General features: G+C 37.6%; 1 long non-coding RNA gene across 1 annotated transcript in view; it reads left to right on the forward strand.

Moving 5' to 3' along the window:
• LOC129629929 (uncharacterized) overlaps nt 1-20124 on the forward strand; it is a 207368-nt gene extending 187244 nt beyond the window's left edge. The window contains exons 4-5 of the long non-coding RNA XR_008703392.1: nt 19288-19361; nt 19962-20124. This is a non-coding gene — a long non-coding RNA (uncharacterized LOC129629929). The remainder of the gene's footprint in view (nt 1-19287; nt 19362-19961) is intronic.
• Nucleotides 20125-21232: the final 1108 nt, after the last annotated feature.

Here is a 21232-nt window from a genome sequence, read left to right on the forward strand (position 1 = left end):
TCATGCATTGGAGACGGAAATGGCAACCCACTCCAGTGTTCTTGCCTGGAGAATCCCAGGGACGGGGAGCCTTGGTGGGCTGCCGTCTATGGGGTTGCACAGAGTCGGACACGACTGAAGCGACTTAGCAGCAGAAGCAGCAGCAGATAGAAATGAGGGAATGGGTAAGGAGTATAAAGATCCCTGTGTATTATCTTAATCCTCATCAGAGAGTGATTGCTACCATGGGAGAATCACTAAACAAGCAAACAAACAAAATAATGCAGCAAATTGGAACCAGTCAGCTTCTGGTGTCATCAATCCCTGGACTGCTACAATAAATATATTTTAAAAAATGGTCATGGGGTGTCAGATATGGAGCTGATTCTCAGACCCAGCAGCATGGACCCTTACTTACCAAGGCTATTGTAGCTACTGCTGTGCCAAATATTCATCTTGCTGGCAACAGAGAACAATACTAAGGTCCTAAAATGGCATCATCCTTTGAGGACACCAAAATACCACTTGGTGACAATTGACTTTGCAGTTCCTTTTACCCTAGAACCAGACATTCTGATTGGAAGAGATACAAATTCCGGGAATAAGTTTGCCTTTTCTGTACACAATTCCTCACCCAGCACCAGTATTTGAAGGCTAATGGAGTGTTTGATTCATTGGCATTGGATGTCTCATACCATAGGATCTGTCCAGAGGCACTCCTTTTAGTGAAGAATATGGTGAATAGGCCCATTACAATAAAATTCACTGGCCTTATCATATGTCACATCAGCCAAAAGCTATCACATTGATAGAGCATTGGAATAGCATACTGAAGTCACAATTGAGGTGCCACCTCTGAAATGATACTTTAAAATGATAGAGAATCATTATCTAGAATGTCGTATATCTTTTCATAAAAGATTTTAATGTAGTGCTTGGCCTAATAGAAAGATTACATAGGTCTACATATACAGTAATGAAAACAGTAGTAGTCCTAATTATAATTATAATAACTCCTTTGAGGAATTTGTCTTCCTGTCTTCACAGCAGTAGAGGCCTTGTTTTCCAAAGGAGAAACATTTCTGCTTAGGACACAACAAGAGTCTCATTGAGCTGTAGAGCTGTGGTTACTGTCTAGACATTTGGGCTTATTTTTGTCCATAATCCAGCAGGCAAAAAGAGGAATAACTATTTTCACAGGTATAATTGATTGTAGTAGTCAGAAGAAGAGTTGCTAAAAATAATGAAGGACTATTTGTACCCAGACAGTATACCTGGGTACTGGTCAATAGTCCTTCTTTAATTTTGATAGTAAATGTACAATTGGCCTAAGATTTGCATGTTGGTCAGAGTTCCAGACTCCTCAGGAATAGGGATCTGGGTCACATCATCAGTTAGGCTAGCAGAGATACTAGTGGTAGATGAGAGGTCGGTAGAGTAGAGAGAAACTGAGTATCATTAGGGCCCTGAAATGAGCTCTCATCATGTGGATTGAAGTTCACCCCACTAACTTTCCTTGTCTAAGTTTCCTTCAAGAAGAAATGCTCAACAGAATCTTAAAGTGCTGCTCCCTTATATTCTAAGTGTAAAACTGGAGCCGATCAGGATGGATCACGGAGGACACACTGGTGGCTACTATGATCCCCCTTTAATGGAGGGATTGTTGCATCATCTGTGTAGAGGGCTGGCAGTATAAAGCCTTCAGCTGTAACCCCTTCAGGAACTGCCTCAGTTGTAGAGAGCCACTTTACCCAGTCCTGATCTGAGGAAGTGGTCCGCATCCAATGCATGGTTAAGTTGGGAATATAAAGTCTAGCTCAACTTGAACGACTATCAGTGGCCATTGCAGCTCCACAGACTCACATCCAGAAATTCTCAGGCCTGAATCTAACTTGACTTCTTTTACCCAATTCTGCTTCTTCTTCCTTCCTCTAAGGGCCTTCTGTAATAAATATTTTGAATATTAAACTCTTCCAAAATCTGCTCCCATTAAACAAAACCTCCAACAAATCCTGTTACTTGACCCATACAGTTTTGCTTTGTGTATTTTTAGGTTACATTATTTGACCATGTAGAGTAAGCCCTGACTTTTCTTTTGGTAATACTAGCACCTGACTTGAGCTTTGATGGCCAAGGAATATCTTACAAAAAGGCATCTATTTCAAAGAGGCAGCCGCTTCAAGCAAGGCTGTCTTCAACAAGCACATTGCCAGCCACAGGGCTAGGTAAAGAGCCAGGCTGCCTTCTTTACTGAGGCTCCTTTATTTTTGAGACCTTGGCTGGTTTCCATAACTGGCCATTTGGGTCACTTTATTTTTTTCTCTTCTTGCAGGTTGCAACTCCTAAGTTGCAACTCCAATTCCAGTTCTTATATTTTAAAATCACCAATAAAGAGTGAATCTCTGAAACTCTAGACCCTGTCCTTGATCCCAGTAACAGGGACCCCAGGCATTTCTAGCCTATGGCATTACTATCCATAGGCTGAAACAAGCACAAAACAGATCTGTGTAATTTTATGAATAGCATGTATTGGTTGAATATTTAAAGTGTATCATTATTGAATAACCATCTTTACTCTCTGTGGCTCTTTTACTTAAACTGTACTTTGCTTGAGATTTATTTTGGGACCTCTGCTTTATTTTTATTTTACTTGATTATGATTTTCTTTTTTTTTTTTTAAATGTACATTTATATTCTTTTAGGTAAGTGAAAATGTTAGTCTCTCAGTCCTGCCCAACCCCATGGGACTGTAGCCTGCCAGCCTCCTCTGTCCATGGAATTCTCCAGGCAAGAATATTGGAGTGGGTTGACTTTTTAAAAAGCCAATTTCAAAATAAATAAATAAGCCAATTTCATTGTGCCCTTTTAATAGGAGAGTTGAAATCCTTTGTTTTATAGCTATAATTTATATGCTTAGTATTATTGAATTTATAATTGTGTTTCTCTTCTGTGTGTGCATGCTAAGTCACTTCAGCCATGTCCAGCTCTTTGCGACCCTGTGGACTGTAGCCTGGCTCCTCTGTCCATGGGGATTCTCCAGGCAAGAATGCTGCAGTGGGTTGCAGCAGAAGATCCTCCTCCGGGGGATCTTCCCCACCCAGGGTCAAACCCTCATCTCTTTTATTTCCTGCATTTGCAGGCAGCTTCTTTACCACTAGTGTCAACTGGAAAGCCCATGTTTCTTTTACTTGTTCCTTTTTATTCTTTTATTTATTCTTCTATCTCTAGCTATGTGGTTTATGTTTTTTATTTCTTCTTATTCTCCAGTGATCTGAGAGGCATATGTCACTCTTATATTTGGCAGTGGTTATCATAAAGTTTTAAGTAGGCACCTCAGCTTTTCAAAGCCTGGCAGACAGTTTGCAGGGAAAATAACTTCATAACTAAAAACGCATAAGTGCTGTATCTCGGATACATTTTAATTTACACTTGATCCTAAGAAACTCATTATAGAAAATGAGTTTTTCCTTAGTAACATAAGGCAATGAGCAATTTAGATACACAACATTTTACATTTTTGGATCCAAATTTAGCAATTTTAGAATTTTTTGTTTACATTTTTAAAATTACTAACAGTAAACTAACTCAAACGTAGTTTGATGTTGAAAGAAATTTAGCACAGTTTGTGAGTATTTATACAAATTCCTCTTGAAACCAAAATAATTTTACTAAAATCAACCATATTTTACTTAACAACACATTTAGAAAATACTGTGTATGTTTACCCAGCAGACAAACCATTCAGAACCTACAAATTTGATGTTTCTGCTAACCTTTTCATCAAAAGCTGTTTCAAAAAAGATGTGAGAAGATTAGCAAATGATTAGTTTAAACTTTCTATTTTAGTGTAATCAAATAGTTCACATTTCTAGATTGCATTTTTTTAATCGACTAGTATTATTTTCTTACTCAGCCCAGCTGTTTTTGACAGAATAGTGCAATTCTGGAAGAAGTGGCAAAGGAAGTTTATACTCTAACTACAGAGATAGAAAATTACCTCTGGTGCCAAAATATGAGGGGAATCTATACAAAATAAGAGTAAACTGAAATGCCACAATTCTTAGAAATGACATAAAAGAACTGGACATGGGGAGCATTTAGTACTTGCTTTGATAGTATCAGGCAGTCTGACTCATTTTTTTAATTAAATGTTTGAAATTCTCAGGAATGTTACAGAATATAACATGTATTTATGGCATTATCAACTAATAACTTGTTTTTACATATTCCACAGTTCCAGTTAATGCCATCTCAGTTTTTATTTCTCATTCTGATCATTATGTAAATGTGCTCTAATCTAATGACATTAATGACAGAAAACATTTAGGATGAAAATAATTGATGCAAAACTATTATCAGTTCTGTAGAATTTTTATAGTGATTTATTAAAATATAGTTAGTTAATAGTTCTTTAATCAATTTTATGTGGAAGTCATATATAAAGTCATGCGTAGAATTATCATTATATTGAAATATATTTTCTTTTCCATCAAGAAGTAGAAATTTAAATAATTGCTTGTAATAATGCTCTTTTTAGACTCATTATTAACAACTTTGTACCCAAATCTCGTTACCTGTCAATAAATATTCTTTTGAAATTAGGAGTTGGTTTCCATATTTATGGGCTTCCCTGGTAGCTCAACTGGTAAAGAATCTGCCTGCTATGCAGGAGACCCTGGTTTGATTCCTGGGTTTGGAAGACCTTCTGGAGAAGGGATAGGCTACCCACTCCAGTATTCTTGGGCTTTGCTTGGGGCATAGCTGGTAAAGAATCTGCCTGCAGTGTGGGAGATCTGAGTTCGAATCCTGGGTTGGGAAGATCCCCTGTAGAAGGGAACTGTTACCCACGTCAGTACTCTGGCCTGGAGAATTCCATGGACTGTATAGTGCATGGGGTCAAAAGAGTCTGACCTGACTAAGTGACTTTCACTTTCCCATATTTATATATAAAGCAATATATAATTTTCAATTATTGTGATAAAATATATATAACATTACGTTTCTAATATTTACTATTTTAAAGTTTAGAAAGATGGTAACAATAACCCTGTGTACGAGACAGCAAAAGAGACACTGATGTATAGAACAGTCTTATGGACTCTGTGGGAGAGGGAGAGGGTGGGAAGATTTGGGAGAATGGCATTGAAACATGTAAAATATCATGTATGAAACAAGTTGCCAGTCCAGGTTCGATGCACGATACTGGATGCTTGGGGCTGGTGCACTGGGACAACCCGGAGGGATGGTATGGGGAGGGAGGAGGGAGGAGGGTTCAGGATGGGGAACACATGTATACCTGTGGCGGGTTCATTTTGATATTTGGCAAAACTAATACAATTATATAAAGTTTAAAAATAAAATTAAAAAAATTGCATAAAAAATAAAAAATAAAAATACCTGTGAAAAGTAAAAAAAAAATAAATAAAATAAAGTTTATAGTTCAGTGGTGTTAATTACATTCATATTTCCCTGCAACTATCACCACCGTCTTCAGAACCATTTTCTTGTACAAAATTGAAACTCTGTATCCATTAACCAATAATTGCCCATGCCCTCGTTTCCCAGCCCAAGAAAGCTACCATTCTACATTTTGTCTGTATGATTTTGACTACTAATATGTCATGTAAGTAGAATCATGCTGTATTTGTCCTTCTGTGACTGGCTTAACAAAATTTTTTCAAGATTCATCCACATTGTAGTATATGTCAGAATTTCCTTCATTTTTAAAGCTGAAGAATACCCTATTATATATATATATAATACTTTTGCTTTCCCATTCATCCATCAATTACACTTATCTATCTGGCTTATTTCACTTAGTATGATAAGCTCTAATCCATCCATGTTGTTACAGATGGTGTTATTCCATTCTTTTTTTTATGGCTGAGTAATATTCCATTGTGTGTATGTACCGCGTATTCTTTATCCAGTCATCTGTCCATGAGTATTTAGGATGTTTCCATGTCTTGGCTATTATAGATATCATTGCTATGAACATTGTGGTGCATATATCTTTTTGATCTTGAGTTTTCTCCAGACATATGCCTAGGAGTGGTAGTGCAGGATCATATGGTAACTATATTTTTAGTTTTTTAAGAACCTCCATATTGTTTTCCATTGTGGTTATATCAGTTTACTTTCCCACCAACAGTGTGGGATGTTCTCTTTTCTCCATACCTTCTCCAGCATTTGTTATTGGTAGACCTTTTAATGGTGGTCATTCTCACTGTTGGGAGGTGGTACTCCACTGTAATTTGTTTGCATCTCTCTAATAGTTAATGATGTTGAGCATCTTTACATGTGCCCATTGGCCATGTCTTATTTGGAGAAATGTATATCTAGGTTTTCTGCCCATATTTTTATTGAGTTGCTTGTTTCTTGTTGTTATTGAGTTATATGAACTGTTTGCATATTTAGGAAATTAAGCAATTGTCAGTTACATCATTTGCAGACATTTGCTCTCAGTCCATAGGTGTCTTTCTGTTTGTTTACAGTTTCCTTTGCTGTACAAAAGCTTCTAAATCTGATTAGGTCTCATTTGTTTACTTTTGCTTTTATTTCTATTATTTTGGTAGACTGACCTAGGAAATCATTGGTATAATTTATGTCAGAGAATGTTTGCCTATGTTATCTTTTAGAAATTTTATAATGTCATATCTTACAGGTAAGTCTTTAATAAGCCATTTTAAGTTTATTTTTGTGTATGGTTTGAGAGTGTGTTCCAATTTCATTGATTTACATGCAGCTGTTCAACTTCCCCAATACCACTTGCTGAAATGACTCTTTTCTCCATTGTATATTCTTGCCTCCTTTGTCATAATTTTTCTTTAAGCCCAGAGCTGATGATTACATAACAACACAACTCAGCTTAAACTCTGTACTAAGAATTAGATTAACAGCATTGTATGCTGCTTGTGGACACTTCCTGAGAATATTTTGACTAATCCTGTTATCTTAAAATGTAAATTGTGGGAATGGTTCTAGTAAGATCTTCACAACCTTGAGACATTCTTTTGATTTATTGTAATAACCAATTGAAAAAGTATATAACTCCCTTTTCTAAGACTAGTGAGGGGGGCATTCTCTGTTTCCCTTCTGATGTCTATGTCAGAAGCATTCTAAGTCCCCTTTTACTAAAATAAAACTCTGCTACACAAACGCTCTTGAGCTCTTGAGTCATCAACCCTGATCCCTGGTCCCAAAGCTAAACCTTCTTCAGAGATCATGAATCTGACACAGTTCACTGTAAACGATCATTAGGTATATTAATGTTTATAATTATTATGAATTTTTGCTGTGTTGAACCTTTTATTATTATTTAATGTCCTTCTTTGCCTCTTGTAATTTTTTTTTTTTAATTTAAAGTCTAGTTTGTTTGAGTGTAGTCACTCTTGCTCTCTTCTGGTTAACTATCTTCATGGAATATGTTTTCCTATCTTTTAACTTTCTCTCTGTTTTGTCTCTTGATCTAAAGTAAATCTCTTTTAGATAGAAAATAATTGAATTTTTTTTAATCCACTTTTTTCAATTTCTGTATTTTTATTGGAGAGCTTAACCTACTTGGAGAAATTTAATAGGGAAAATTTGCTTTGGCCATTTTACTACTTCTTTTCTATGTGCCTTACGGGGGTTTTGTCCCCATTTCTTGCAGTATTATCCTCTTTTGTGTTTAGTTGATTTTCTGTGGTGAAATACTTGTTTTTCATTTCCTTTTATGTATATGCTACAGTTTTTTGGTGTGTTTACTATGTGAATTACATTTACATACTGAAGTTACAGCACTATAATTTGAATTCATACCAGTTTAACTTTAATAACATACAAAATTCTGTTGCTGTATAGATCTATCCCAGCTTCAAGTTGTTGACCTCACAGATTGCATCTTTATACTTTATGTGTCCAAAAAAAACTAATACAATTTTAAATTTTTTGTCTCTTAGACAACAAAATAATAATTATTTTAAAAGATATATTACTTAAATCACACAGAAAATATAAAAAGTGGAGTTAAAACCATTGTTACAATAATCAAATCAGATCAGTCGCTCAGTCGTGTCCGACTCTTTGCAACCCCATGAATCGCAGCACACCAGGCCTCCCTGTCCATCACCAAACCCTGGAGTTCACTCAGACTCATGTCCATCGAGTAGGTGATGCCATCTGCCATCTCATCCTCTGTCGTCCCCTTCTCCTCCTGCCCCCAATCGCTCCCAGCATCAGGGTCTTTTCCAATGAGTCAACTATTCGCATGAGGTGGCCAATGTACTGGACTTTCAGCTTCAGCATCATTCCTTGCAAAGAAATCCCAGGGCTGATTCCTTCAGAATGGACTGGTTGGATCTCCTTGCAGTCCAAGAGACTCTCAAGAGTCTTCTCCAACACCACAGTTCAAAAGCATCAATTCTTCTGCACTCAGCATTCTTCACAGTCCAACTCTCACATCCATACATGACCACAGGAAAAACCATAGCCTTGACTAGATGAACATTTGTTTGCAAAGTAATGTCTCTGCTTTTGAATATGCTATCTAGGTTGGTCATAACTTTCCTTCCAAGGAGTAAGCGTCTTTTAATTTTATGGCTGCAGTCACCATATGCAGTGATTTTGGAGCCCAGAAAAATACAGTCTGTCACTGTTTCCACTGTTTCCCCATCTATTTCCCATGAAGTGATGGGACTGGATGCCATGATCTTCGTTTTCTGAATGTTGAGCTTTAAGCTAACTTTTTCACTCTCCGCTTTCACCTTCATCAAGAGGCTTTTTAGTTCCTCTTCACTTTCTGCCCTAAGGATGGTGTCATCTGCATATCTGAGGTTATTGATATTTCTCCCGGCAATCTTGATTCCAGCTTGTGTTTCTTCCAGTCCAGTGTTTCTCATGATGTACTCTGCATATAAGTTAAATAAACAGGGTGACAATATAAAAAAAGACGTACTCCTTTTCCTACTTGGAACCAGTCTGTTGTTCCATGTCCAGTTCTAACTGTTGCTTCCTGCCCTGCATACAGGTTTCTCAAGAGGCACATCAGGTGGTCTGGTATTCCCATATCTTTCAGAATTTTCCACAGTTTATTGTGATCCACACAGTCAAAGGCTTTGGCATAGTCAATAAAGCAGAAATAGATGTTTTTCTGGAACTCTTGCTTTTTCCATGATCCAGCGGATGTTGGCAATTTGATCTCTGGTTCCTTTGCCTTTTCTAAAACCAGCTTGAATATCAGGAAGTTCACGGTTCACATATTGCTGAAGCCTGGCTTGGAGAATTTTGAGCATTACTTTACTAGCATATGAGATGAGTGCAATTGTGTGGTATTTTGAGCATTCTTTGGCATTGCCTTTCTTAGGGATTGGAATGAAAACTGACCTTTTCCAGTCCTGTGGCCACTGCTGAGTTTTCCAAATTTGCTGGCATATTGAGTGCAGCACTTTCACAGCATCATCTTTCAGGATTTGGAATAGCTCAACTGGAATTCCATCACCTCCACTAGCTTTGTTCATAGTGATGCTTTCTAAGTCCCACTTGACTTCACATTCCAGGATGTCTGGCTCTAGGTCAGTGATCACACCATCGTGATTATCTGGGTTGTGAAGATCTTTTTTGTACAGTTCTTCTGTGTATTCTTGCCATCTCTTCTTAATATCTTCTGCTTCTGTTAGGTCCATACCATTTCTGTCCTTTACTGAGCCCATCTTTGCATGAAACATTCCTTTGATATCTCTGATTTTCTTGAAGAGATCTCTACTCTTTCCCATTCTGTTGTTTTCCTCTATTTCTTTGCATTGATCGCTGAAGAAGGCTTTCTTATCTCTTTTTGCTATTCTTTGGAACTCTGCATTCAGATATTTATATCTTTCCTTTTCTCCTTTGCTTTTCGCTTCTCTTCTTTTCACAGCTATTTGTAAGGCCTCCCCAGACAGCCATTTTGCTTTTTTGCATTTCTTTTCCATGGGGATGGTCTTGATCCATGTCTCCTCTACAGTGTCATGAACCTCATTCCATAGTTCATCAGGCACTCTATCTATCAGATCTAGGCCCTTAAATCTATTTCTCACTTCCACTGTATAATCATAAGGGATTTGATTTAGGTCATACCTGAATGGTCTAGTGGTTTTCCCTACTTTCTTCAATTTCAGTCTGAATTTGGCAATAAGGAGTTCATGGTCTGAGCCACAGTCAGCTCCTGGTCTTGTTTTTGCTGACTGTATAGAGCTTCTCCATCTTTGGCTGCAAAGAATATAATCAATCTGTTTTTGGTGTTGACCATCTGGTGATGTCCATGTGTAGAGTCTTCTCTTGTGTTGTTGGAAGAGGGTGTTTGTTATGACCAGTGCATTTTCTTGGCAAAACTCTGTTAGTCTTTGCCCTGCTTCATTCCATATTCCAAGGCCAAATTTGCCTGTTACTTCAGGTGTTTCTTGACTTCCTACTTTTGTATTCCAGTCCCCTATAATGAAAAGGACATCTTTTTTGGGTGTTAGTTCTAAAAGGTCTTGTAGGTCTTCATAGAACCGTTCAACTTCAGCTTCTTCAGCATTACTGGTTGGGGCATGGACTTGGATTACTGTAATATTGAATGGTTTGCCTTGGAAACGAACAGAAATCATTCTGTCGTTTTTGAGATTGTATCCAAATACTGCATTTCGGACTCTTTTGTTGACCATGATGGCTACTCCATTTCTTCTGAGGGATTCCTGCCCACAGTAGTAGATATAATGGTTATCTGAGTTAAATTCACCCATTCCAGTCCATTTCAGTTCGCTGATTCCTAGAATGTCGACATTCACTCTTGCCATCTCTTGTTTGACCACTTCCAATTTGCCTTGATTCATGGACCTGACATTCCAGGTTCCTATGCAATATTGCTCTTTACAGCATCGGACCTTGCTTCTATCACCAGTCACATCCACAGCTGGGTATTCTTTTTGCTTTGGCTCCATCCCTTCATTCTTTCAGGAGTTATTTCTCCACTGATCTCCAGTAGCATATTGGGCACCTACTGACCTGGGGAGTTTCTTTTTCAGTATCCTATCATTTTGCCTTTTCATACTGTTCATGGGGTTCTCGAGGCAAGAATACTGAAGTGGTTTGCCATTCTCTTCTCCAGTGGACCACATTCTGTCAGGTCTCTCCACCATGACCCACCCATCTTGGGTTGCCCCACAGGCATGGCTTAGTTTCTTTGAGTTAGACAAGTCTGTGGTCCTAGTGTGATTAGATTGACTAGTTTTCTGTGAGTATGGTTTCAGTGTGTCTGCCCTCTGATGCCCTCTTGCAACACCTACCATCTTACTTGGGTTTATCTTACCTTGGGCGTAGGGTATCTCTTCATGGCTGCTCCAGCAAAGTGCATCCAATGCTCCTTACCTTGGATGAGGGGTATCTCCTAACTGCCACCCTTCCAATAATATAGGCCTTTTAAATTTCCCATCAGTTCAGTTCAATTGCACAGTCATGTTCAACTAGTTGTGACCCCATAAACTGCAGCACACCAGGCTTCCCTGTCCATCACCAACTCCTGGAGCTTGCCCAACCTCATGTCCTTCAAGTGGTTGATGCCATCCAACCATCTCATCCTCTGGTTATCCCCTTCTCCTCCTGCCTTCAGTCTTTCCCAGGATCAGGGTCTTTTCCAGTTAGTCAGTTCTTTGCATCAGGTGGCCAAAGTATTGGAGTTTGAGCTTCAGCATCAGTCCTTTCAAGGAATATTCAGGACTCATTTCCTTTAGGATAGACTGATTGGATCTCCTTGCAGTCCAAGGGACTCTCAGGAGTCTTCTCCAACACCACAGTTTGAAAGCATCAATTCTTTGGCTCTCAACTTTCTTTATAGTCCAACTCTCACATCCATAGATGACTACTGTAAAAGCCATGGCTTTGACTAGATGGACCTTTTTTGGCAAAGTAATGTCTCTGCTTTTTAATATGATGTCTAGGTTGGTCATAGCTTTTCTTCCAAGGAGCAAGTGTCTTTTAATATCATGGCTGCAATCACCATCTGCAGTGATTTTGGAGCACCCCCCAAAAAGTCTCTCACTGTTTCCATTGTTTCCCCATTTATTTGCTATAAAGTGATGGGACCAGATGCCATGATCTTCGTTTTTTGAATGTTGAGTTTTAAACCAGCTTTTTCACTGTCCTCTTTACTTTCAGCAAGAGGCTCTTCAGTTCCTCTTTTCTTTCTGCCATAAAGGTGCTGTCATTTGCATATCTGAGGTTATTGATATTTCTCCTGGTAATCTTGATTCCAGCTTGTGTTTCATTCAGCCTGGCATTTTGCATGATGTATTCTGTATATAAGTTAAATAAGCAAGGTGATGATATGCAACTTTGATGTATATGACTTCTCTGGTGGCTCAGATGGTAAAGCGTCTGCCTACAATGAGGGAGACCTGGGTTCAATCCTTGGGTCGGGAAGATCTCCTGGAGAAGGAAATGGCAACCCACTCCAGTACCAGTTTGTTGGTACTGGTATTTGAAACCAGTCTGTTTTTTTCATGTCTGGTTCTAAGTGTTGCTTCTTGACCTGCATACAGATTTCTTAGGAGGGAGGTTAGGTGGTCTGGTATTCACATCTCTTTAAGAATTTTCCACAGTTTATTGTGATCTTCACAGTCAAAGGCTTTGGCCTAATCAATAAAGCAGAAGTAGATGTTTTTCTGGAACTCTTGCTTTTTTGATGATCCAGTGGATATTGGCAACTTGATCTCTGGTTCCTCTGCCTTTTCTAAATCCAACTTGAACATCTGTAAGTTCCTGGTTCATGTACTGTTGAAACCTGGCTTGAAGAATTTTGATCATTACTTTGCTAGCATGTGAGATGAGTGCAGTTGTGCGGTAGTTTCAATATTCTTTGATGTTACCTTTCTTTGGATAGGAATTAAAACTGACTTTTTCCAGTCCTGTGGCCTCTGCTGAGTTTTCCAAATTTGCTGGCATATTGAGTGCAGCACCTCCTAAGACCCACTTGAATTTTCATTATTGGTGTCTGGCTCTATGTGAGTGATCACACCATCATGGTTATTTGGGTTATTAAGATGTTTTCCCCATGTTAATATTTTTACCTCAGCTTCCTAAGTGGCACCAGTGGTAAAGAATCCTCCTGCCACTGAAGGAGAGCAAGAGATGTGGGTTCAATCCCTGAGTCAGGAAGATCGACTGGAGTAGGAAATGGATCTTTATTTCATCATATAGTCTAGTGTCCATTCAATTCAAATGTGGTACTCTCTTTAGTATTTCTTCCATGGTACTGAATATTTGATGTATTTAATACTTATGGCTTAAAGTTTCAGAGTGACCATATACTTTATCTTTTAACTAAGCACAATTCTTAGAGTGAAACAAGTTTCTGGGAGGGAAAGCAGTACTGCTCTTAGGAGTACCTATTAATTCCTATGATTTTAAATGTTATCTAGCTCAGGGGTCAGCAGACTGTAGGATCAGATGGCCAGTTATTTAGGCTGCATGCATTGTATAGTCTCTATTACAACTATGCAGCTTTGTCAGTGTAGTGTGAAAGGAGTCATAGATTGTGTTTTAATAAAACTTTAGTTATACACACAGATGTTGGCTCAGAGTTGGGTTTGGTTTGTCTACCCTAATATATACCATCTAAATACTGCTGCTGCTGCTGCTAAGTCACTTCAGTCATGTCCGACTCCATGCGACCCCATAGACAGCAGCCCACCAGGCTCCCCCGTCCCTGGGATTCTCCAGGCAAGAACACTGGAGTGGGTTGCCATTTCCTTCTCCAATGCATGAAAGTGAAAAGTGAAAAGTGAAAGTGAAGTCTCTCAGTCATGTCCGACTCTTCGCGACCCCATGGACTGCAGCCCACCAGGCTCCTCTGTCCATGGGATTTTCCAGGCAAGAGTACTGGAGTGGGGTGCCATTGCCTTCTCTGATCTAAATACTAACTAGTCCCAAATATACATCTTTATTTATGACATCATCTTGTACCCTATGTAATGTATCCAACTTTCTATTTGATATCTCTTCTAAGATATTCAATCTGTAGCCATACTTAAAACATCCAAAGCAAAATACCTGCTATGTCTATTATACATCTGTTGTTCCCCCAGTCCTGCAATCACAGCAATTAGCAACACAAGGCACCTAGCTGTGCAAGCCAAAATCCTTGAAATGTATATGTTTGGTCTCCCTCTTTATCACTATCCTCATTCTTTTTATCAGTAAGTTGTGCTATCTATAATCTTAAACTACGACCTGAATTTGACAATTGCTTACTCTCTTAACCCCTTTTCCCCACCACCAAGTACAAAGCACCACCCACTCTTCTACATTAATGCAATAACCTCCAGTTGCTTGCCTTCCAGTCTGTCTGCCTTTGAACATTGCATCTGGGACTTGCTTTTCAAATAATAAATAAAATCTTGCTGTTTTCTCCCCAGGTAACTTGCACATTCATAAGAATATCCAGATACTTTGTAGTGATCTTGTATTATTTTTTTTTTTACTCATATAATTTTTTTGCAACTCTTCGCTTTAATTTTAATTTTATTTTCTAGTCATAATTTTATTTTTGCTCTTTCTTGATTGTGTCAAACCTCAGGCACACTGTGCTTTTTTTTTTCTTAAATGAACAAAGTGGGTTTTATTAGTAAATAGGAAAAAATTCTGACTGCCATTCAAGATTATTCCAAATCCTTCCTAATGACAAAATACTCTTTGGCTATACAGGATTACAGGGGATGGGCTTTCCTAAGTGTATTGAAAGAAACCATTAAGGGTTTTTTAACCTGAAGGACCATTTTAATTGCTTCTGGTTGATCAAAGGGACACTTTGCTTGATCTACCATAGCAAAAGAATGAGAAACACATAGTAAGCATAAAATTGGGCATTCTTTGGATAGTTATCTGTCTGATCTGGGGATGTATCTGGTGGAATAATTGGCATTTTTTATCCTTTCTTAGGTTCTTTGTACTCACTGTTTCTCTTCAAATATTCAATTTACTGTGGATTTTCACCAGGTTTGTGCAACATTCTTATAGTCCCTAAGACTACCTTGAAGTTTAATAACTTACTAGAGTAGAATACCTTATAGATCTTAGGATACCTATTATCCTCATGGATACAGTGTATTGTAGTGGAAGCATACAGATTAAAATCAGCTATGGAAAAGGTGCATACAGTAGAGGCCAAGAAGATGAAGACCAGAGATTCCAGTTGCCCTTTTTGAGTGGAATCATGTGAACAATACTAATTTCTTTGAAGAACAATGTGTGACAGTACTCCATATGTACTGTCAGCCAAGGACTCTCACAAGAAACTTGTTATTCAGAGGTTTTATTAGATATTGGTCACATATACAAGGACAATGGCACCCCACTCCAGTACTCTTGCCTGGAAAATCCCATGGACAGAGGAGCCTGGTAGGCTGCAGTCCATGGGGTCGCAAAGAGTCGGACACGACTGAGCGACTTCACTTTCACTTTTCACTTTCATGCATTGGAGACGGAAATGGCAACCCACTCCACTGTTCTTGCCAGGAGAATCCCAGGGACAGGGAAGCCTGGTGGGCTGCCGTCTATGGGGTCGCACAGAGTCGGACATGACTGAAGTGACTTAGTAGCAGCAGCAGCAAGCAAGGACAGACATCTACATGGCTGGCCTTAGTCTCCAGCCGCTCTGGAAATTGAGCTGATACTGAGTTGCCCAAGAGCTCCACTATGAATCACATAGTTAGATTAAACTATCTGGCATGGTCCAAGGTTCCCAGGTAAACAGGCACTCATAAATCAGGACATTCCCAGTGCTTAGAGATTCCTTCCTAGGAGTTGAGGACAAATGGTCAGATCTTTCTTTGGTCAGGGTTAATCTGCTGCACAGCTTGCTTCCTCATTTTTTCTAAGTATCTAATTGACACATCACAAAGGCTTTGGTAACCATGTAATCTAGCTACTGGCTCTATTACCCACCACAACTAGAATGTGAGCTCTATGAGGGCAGAATTTTTCTAAGTCAGTACTGCATTCCTGTGGATTAGGTTCTGAAAAGATATTTTTAATTGTGAAGTCTAAAACAAGTAGACTTAATTAAGTCAATGTGCTTAAGTATATATATGTAAAATGTAATATCTTGAACAAAGTCTGATAATTTTTGTGAGTGGGGCAAAACCAAAATTCATTAATTATTTTCTTCTATCTTAGACTTTTCTTATAACATGAGGACTGACATATTTAACAGGTTATTTCTTACATAGTATGGGAAATTATCACAATTTGATGAATGTCACATTCTCAGAGCTTATAATGCTTTCTTATAGTTTTGAAAATAAATTATAATTTAAAATATATTTAAGATTAAGAAAATTGAGCATTGTATATCATTTTCAAAGGTACAAGGTTGATTTTTTTAGATACATCAAATCAGGCAGGATTCAAATCATGTTTATTTCTTCATTAGACAACATTGTACAATTTCTTCTTTAGAAAGATAACAGTTTAGCTATTAGTGTCCTATAAAATATCACATTAATAAAAGCATCATTTTCTGAGTACACTGTGATAACTGAAAATATTTCAGTAGATGGACTGTGGTAAACATCAGTGAAAGATTCACATATAGAAAAAGCATTTAAACACTGTCTTAAATCTACATGTGAACATGCTGAGGATGTCCTTTGTAAAGAAGTAAACTAAAGAATTATTTTAAATTTACTCATGTATAGTTATTATACTAGTTTTCCACTAATTGGAAAAGGATCAGTATGTACTGTTTCATTTCACTCCCATCTGTTGAATCTCTAATGTCTTTCAATTCAAGGAATTACATACAGTGAAAGAATAAAGACATAGGATACTATTATATTTTATATTACCCCTTATTGAGTAACATTATATTTGAGTAAGTTTTTATGTCTCCTTGTTCATGGAAAAATTAGCTCATGTATATACCAGTGGCAGGAAGGAGGTTATCATAGAGCAAACAATTTTATCTGGGTCTCGGGAAAGAGAGTTTGTATAATGCGTAACACAAAGGTCACATGGAAATTTGATACTTTTGAAAACTTAAAAGTAATTGTGTTATGTAGCACTTATTATATTGCATTTGATTATTTTGAGTAAATAGAAAAACCTTCATGTTGGCTTTATAGTACAAAATTATATCTACAAATCAATCTGTAGAGGAAAAATAAGTAATATAAAGGATGAAAATCATCTGTAGGTTAACAAGATAAAAAATACACATATATCATTTTACTTTTGACATTTCATAGGAAACTCATGAAACTGAGAGGAACATTAAAGGTTACCAGATTTGAAATTCTAATTTTTCAAACGAGGAATCAGAAAAGCTTATCTGAGTATTAGAAAATGTGCTTGCTGATGGAAGCCTCATCTTTAATAACTTTGATGAAAGTAAACATTTTGGTAAAAAGTTTTCGTAGCTTGAGAAGTATGCTCTCACGTGTGTGCTTCTGTTATATGTAATTCTTAATTTTAACATTTGTTATCTAGTTGTTAATTCTCACATTGTCTGCTATATGGAAATTTCTCTCTTCAATACCTATGCAATGTCTGTATCTCTGTGGGTGACTGATTCCTGCACATCACCCCAATTTCATCAACATGGATAGTAATTGCTTCCTACTTTGAGCTGCCAGAGCACTGGGTTCAAAACCCAATGCTGCTTTTTATAGTTTAAATGTGCAGCATATCCTTCACAATATCACCAGAGGAATCTTCCTGAAAGACATTTGATCCCTAGTTTAAGAACCAAGTTCAACTAGAGAAAAGAATTGAAAGTTGTTAATTTCATTGGATAGAATAAGTTTAAAAGGACACCTAAACTGAAACTGTTAAAAAAAAAAATGTTATCTTGGTACCTCAGTTCAGTCACTCAGTCGTGTCCGACTCTGCGACCCCATGAATCGCAGCACACCAGGCCTCCCTGTCCATCACCAGCTCCCGGAGTTCACTGAGACTCATGTCCATCGAGTCAGTGATGCCATCCAGCCATCTCATCCTCTGTCATCCCCTTCTCCTCCTGCCCCCAATCCCTCCCAGCATCAGAGTCTTTTCCAATGAGTCAACTCTTCACATGAGGTGGCCAAAGTACTGGAGTTTCAGCTTTAGCATCATTCCTTCCAAAGAAATCCCAGGGCTGATTCCTTCAGAATGGACTGGTTGGATCTCCTTGCAGTCCAAGGGACTCTCAAGAGTCTTCTCCAACACCACAGTTCAAAAGCATCAATTCTTCGGCGCTCAGCCTTCTTCACAGTCCAACTCTCACATCCATACATGACCACTGGAAAAACCATAGCCTTGACTAGATGGACCTTTGTTGGCAAAGTAATGTCTCTGCTTTTGAACATGCTATCTAGGTTGGTCATAACTTTCCTTCCAAGGAGTAAGCATCTTTTAATTTCATGGCTGCAGTCACCATCTGCAGTGATTTTGGAGCCCAGAAAAATAAAGTCTGACAGTGTTTCCACTGTTTCCCCATCTATTTCCCATGAAGTGATGGGACCGGATGCCATGATCTTAGTTTTCTGAATGTTGAGCTTTAAGCCAACTTTTTCACTCTCCACTTTCACTTTCATCAAGAGGCTTTTGAGTTCCTCGTCACTTTCTGCCATAAGGGTGGTGTCATCTGCATATCTGAGGTTATTGACATTTCTCCCAGCAATCTTGATTCCAGCTTGTGTTTCTTCCAGTCCAGCGTTTCTCATGATGTACTCTGCATATGAGTTAAATAAGCAGGGTGACAATATACAGCCTTGACGTACTCCTTTTCCTATTTGGAACCAGTCTGTTGTTCCATGTCCAGTTCTAACTGTTGCTTCCTGACCTGCATACAGTTTTCTCAAGAGGCAGATCAGGTGGTCTGGTATCCCCATCTCTTTCAGAATTTTCCACAGTTTATTGTGATCCACACAGTCAAAGGCTTTGGCATAGTCAATAAAGCAGAAATAGATGTTTTTCTGGAACTCTCTTGCTTTTTCCATGATCCAGCGGATGTTGGCAATTTGATCTCTGGTTCCTCTGCCTTTTCTAAAACCAGCTTGAACATCAGGAAGTTCACGGTTCACATTTTGCTGAAGCCTGGCTTGGAGAATTTTTAGCATTACTTTACTAGCATGTGAGATGAGTGCAATTGGTACCTAGTAGTATACAAAACAAAATTCAAATTCTCTTTGTGGCGTCAAGTTTCCAATATCTGTCCCATTCTGGTCTTCTGATTTTTCTCCTGCAGAGACCCTGTTCTCTCTCATGCCATGAACAATCATGCCTTAGTATCTTTGATGTGGTGTTTCTTCTCATCTCTGCCCATGTTCCTCTCTCCAGAAGATTTGCTGAATGGACTCTTCAGGTCCAGCTGAAATGTAACTTCCTTGTGAAGACTGACCTCATTCACTCAGGTATAGTCACTGTTTTCTTCCTCATAAGATTTCTAGAATATTAATAATTTCCTGTTACACTTTTGTAACAGGAAAAATGTTAGTAAAAGTCAAAATCTTCATAATGGCCTTTGGGACCCTATGTTGTTCTTTATAGTTTACTTGTCTCCTCCAGATACACCTTTGAACTCATGCTCTTGTCTCAAATCTTTCCCACTGGTTATACCCTGCCTTCAGTGGTCTTCATAAAGATAGCCAAATGACCATCTTCTTCATCTCCTCTGAGAATTTGTTTAAATGTCTTCTTAATGAGACCTATCATGACCACCATATTTAAAATTGCAAATGCCCTAACCTGTCTACTTTATACTGTGTTTTTGTCATAATGTTTATCATTTTATAAAAACAATACAATTTATTTATATGTTTTATTTTTAAATCATTTGATGCACCCAATTTACTATAAGTCCTATGTGGGCATATATTTTGTTTATTTTTACTATAGATGCATATCAAACATCTAGAATACTGCCCATTTAATAAATATTAGCTAAAAGAAAACTTAAATCTTGAGCAAGTTTCTTTGCCTCTTCAACCTCTACTTCCTTGTATTTAAAACAGGTCCTAAGAACTCCTAAGTGAGAAGGCTACTGTGGTGAATGAGATGATACATGTAAAGCAGTTACCATAGTCCTTCACTCATCATTACTAAATTAGTAATGTTAAGTCATATTATTCATGATTGTACTATTTTCTTAGTTTTTAAGATTAAGAAACCTAAACTCTTAACTGTTATGCTTAGAAAAATAAAAAAAAAAAAAAAAAAGGAGAAAAACCCAGGGAAGTATTTATAGGTGGAAATTGTTAAGTTATATAATTGTGTATTTTTTAACTTCAGAAATATGAAAAATGACATTTTGTAATATAAAAGTAATGTTTGAGCTATTACTACATTAACAGAAGTAATTTCTAGAAATCTCAATAATTCTTTTCCAATAGCAATATAAAGAATGACATCATATTTTAAATTATCAGAGGACCATTTTTGTTAAAACTCACCTCAAAACAAATAAAGTACCATTAAAACTTAAGCCATTTTGTATAGAACAGTCTTATGGACTCTGTGAGAGAGGGAGAGGGTGGGAAGATTTGGGAGAATGGCATTGAAACATGTAAAATATCATGTATGAAACGAGTTGCCAGTCCAGGTTCGATGCACGATACTGGATGCTTGGGGCTGGTGCACTGGGATGACCCAGAGGGATGGAATGGGGAGGGAGGAGGGAGGAGGGTTCAGGATGGGGAACACATGTATACCTGTGGCGGATTCATTTTGATATTTGGCAAAACTAATACAATTATGTAAAGTTTAAAAATAAAATAAAATTAAAAAAAAATGATAAAAAAATTAAAAAAAAATCTATTAACAACAACAAAAAAAAACTAGATCAAGGTAATAAACATAGTTTTAAAAATAAAAGCAATTGGTATTGATGGCATTAAAAGAAACTCAGCATTCTCTTACCCTAGCCTTCTATGTGCCCTAATATAATAGACTCAGTGAGACTTTAATTATCTCTATTAACAGCATTCTGGTTCTTCACATATCTAAGTATCTTAATATCTTATCACATATCACATATCGTAATATCTCTTATTGAAGAAAAGTATGATACTAGCCTGATGCTTGTTTCTTGGAGGTCATTTGTTGTTCTATTGTTTTTGTTGGTGGTGTTGTTCTGTTCTTTTTGTCTTTAAAGTATAACATTCTACAACAATTTCTCTATGAATCAATTTTAAAAATATTATATACCTTGGTACTCAATGCTTAGTAAGCCTCTTGCCCTCTTACAGAATTAATTTCCCTCCTGTGCAGACATTTTTGTATTAGC

The sequence above is a fragment of the Bubalus kerabau genome, chromosome 16 (assembly GCF_029407905.1).
Source record: "Bubalus kerabau isolate K-KA32 ecotype Philippines breed swamp buffalo chromosome 16, PCC_UOA_SB_1v2, whole genome shotgun sequence".
Lineage (NCBI taxonomy): Eukaryota > Metazoa > Chordata > Mammalia > Artiodactyla > Bovidae > Bubalus > Bubalus kerabau.